General features: G+C 45.0%; 1 non-coding gene across 1 annotated transcript; it reads right to left on the bottom strand.

Annotated features, from left to right (window-relative positions):
- Positions 1 to 1,887: 1,887 nt before the first annotated feature.
- Positions 1,888 to 1,991, bottom strand: LOC129039730 (U6 spliceosomal RNA). The gene has a single exon (XR_008503441.1). It is a non-coding gene; the product is annotated as a U6 spliceosomal RNA (small nuclear RNA).
- Positions 1,992 to 2,291: the final 300 nt, after the last annotated feature.

Here is a 2,291-nt window from a genome sequence, read left to right as displayed (position 1 = left end):
ACTGGCAAGAAATGAGAAGGATTCTTATCCATAGCACTCAATGAAAGTGGATCCGTTCTCATTATTTCTTCCTGGCCTTAGAAGTCAGCAGCTTATTTTAATTCACTTAAACCTTCATGTGTCACATCCTGTCTGGACCTCAGGGTTTCTGGAACAAACGGATAATAGGATTCAAATAGCCAGGCTTTCGGTAGGCCAGTCATTATCTTTGAAATTTGGTCCTCTGCTCTGGAATAAGGATGCTGTGGTGTAGTGTGCTGTGTTTACCACTAGAGGGCACCTTTCCCCTTGCTTTGGAATCGAGTTTTTCAGAAACTGGAGTTTGCAATCCTCTGTATCTGTCCCTGTGTCCACATGTTAGTAAATTTTTGGTGGCTCAAATGAAATGCTCTTCCCGTACAACAATGGCACTCTGCAATCCTTAACAGATGTGATTGCTGATGGGGATAGTTACAATTCATTCTAGTCAATTAAGAGGAAATTGATGAGGGTGTTACTGCCCGGGGTGAGCAGAAAGAAGTCTAAATGTTTGGATTGGAAAAGGACTAAGAAGAGCTAGTACCCTACGCTTTGGTTGTCTGCTTTAGAAGGAAAGCATTCAGAATAATAATATGATTTAACAAGACAAATAGGGCAGACATATAGGATAAGCCTCATCCTACACAGGTGTGTAGCTAGCAGCCACCTGGTACATTCAAATTCTACTGAGGAAGAAAGGTAGACAAATACTGGGTTTAAAATATCTATCTGGCCAGATGCAGTAACTCAGACCTGTAATTCCAACACTTTGGGATGCCAAGGTGGGCGGATCACTCGAGCCCAGGAGTTCAAGACCAGCCTCGACAACATGGCGAGACTTCATCTCTACAAAAAGTACAAAAATTAGCCAGGTGTAGTGGCACACACCTGTAGTCTCCACTCTTTGGGAGGCCGAAGCAGGAGGATTGCTGGAGCATGGGAGGTGGAGGCTGCAGTGAAATGTGTCACATCACTGCACTCCTGAGGCACTGGGCAGGGCTCAGCAGCTTGTTACAATGTTTATTTTAATTAGATTCTAGCAATTGCAGCCTGTGCAGTGTAGATGTCCTAGGGCTGCCATTGTCTGCCATTCAGGGAACTTGGAATTGGAGCTCTTTGCAGAGATCCTGTGGGCATTAGGGAGAGGAGAAGAGGGGATGGAGTTATGTTTGAAAGTATGAGGAGCCAGTGGAAAAGCTAGATTCTTGACTATGCCTGATTGGCCAATGACATGGCCACAGTTTGGTAACTGGCTGTGCAGATCCGGATTCTGGGTAGCAACAGTCCTGTACATCTGGCAACACTATGGCGTGTCTCTGTGGCAGCTTATTTTGAGCGTCACGGCTATTACCCAGAGTCAGGAGTAATGTCTTTCATTCTGAGACATCTAAACCCCCAACCACAGGCATGTTTTCTTCCAGGGCAGAGGGCAAATGCAATTACATCTGTGACCAATTTGCACAGCTGGGAGCTCAGCCTCCTGACAGAAACACTTATTTGAGATTCAAGTCTCTAGGGAGCTGGGTCACCAGACAGGAAGTAAGGTCCAGCAAGCATGTGTTGTCTACTATGTGAATGCCTGTTAGGCTGCGCCAGGAGAACAAAACAAAACAACACAAAATGTCAACTTAAGCTTTTAGAAGCAAAAAATCAGCCTTTTCTGTCTACAAACCAGGTTTCTCAGGGCATAGAGGAAAATAAGAATATCCAAATAAGACAGTTGCCATTGACCCCAGTACAAACATAGCATGCACATGGGACATGGAACTCGTGGAAGGGGCAGCTGCCTGGGAGTCAAAGTCCTGGTTTCCAGTTGTGGTTCTACCACTGTGAACTGTGGCATCCTGGGCAAGTCACTTTGCTCAGGCTTTTTTTTTTTTTTTTTTTTCAGAATTTTTGTGTCATTCTTGCTCGGAGGCCATGGTAGTCTTCTCCGTATCACTCCAATTTTAGTATATGTGCTGCTGAAGCACTTTTTTCTTTCTTGCTTGCTTTTTTTTGAGACAGGGTCTCACTCTGTCACCCAGACTGGAGCACAGTGGTGCGATCACGGCTCACTGCAGCTTTGACCTCCCGGGCTCATGCAATCCTTCCATCAGCCTCCCCAGTAGCTGGAACTACAGGCCTTTTCCGGAGCTGGAAGATAAAGAAAACCAACATGAAAGCACTGAATAGACAAATCCAGAGCCCAGCCTAATGACTCTATTTAGTATTTACCCATAGGACAATGTCTCTGGATTTTATTTATATTGTCTTCCAATGGCTTTATTGAG

This window comes from Pongo pygmaeus, chromosome 5, assembly GCF_028885625.2.
Source record: "Pongo pygmaeus isolate AG05252 chromosome 5, NHGRI_mPonPyg2-v2.0_pri, whole genome shotgun sequence".
NCBI classification, from domain to species: domain Eukaryota; kingdom Metazoa; phylum Chordata; class Mammalia; order Primates; family Hominidae; genus Pongo; species Pongo pygmaeus.
This window is presented reverse-complemented; position numbering and strand designations above follow the sequence as displayed.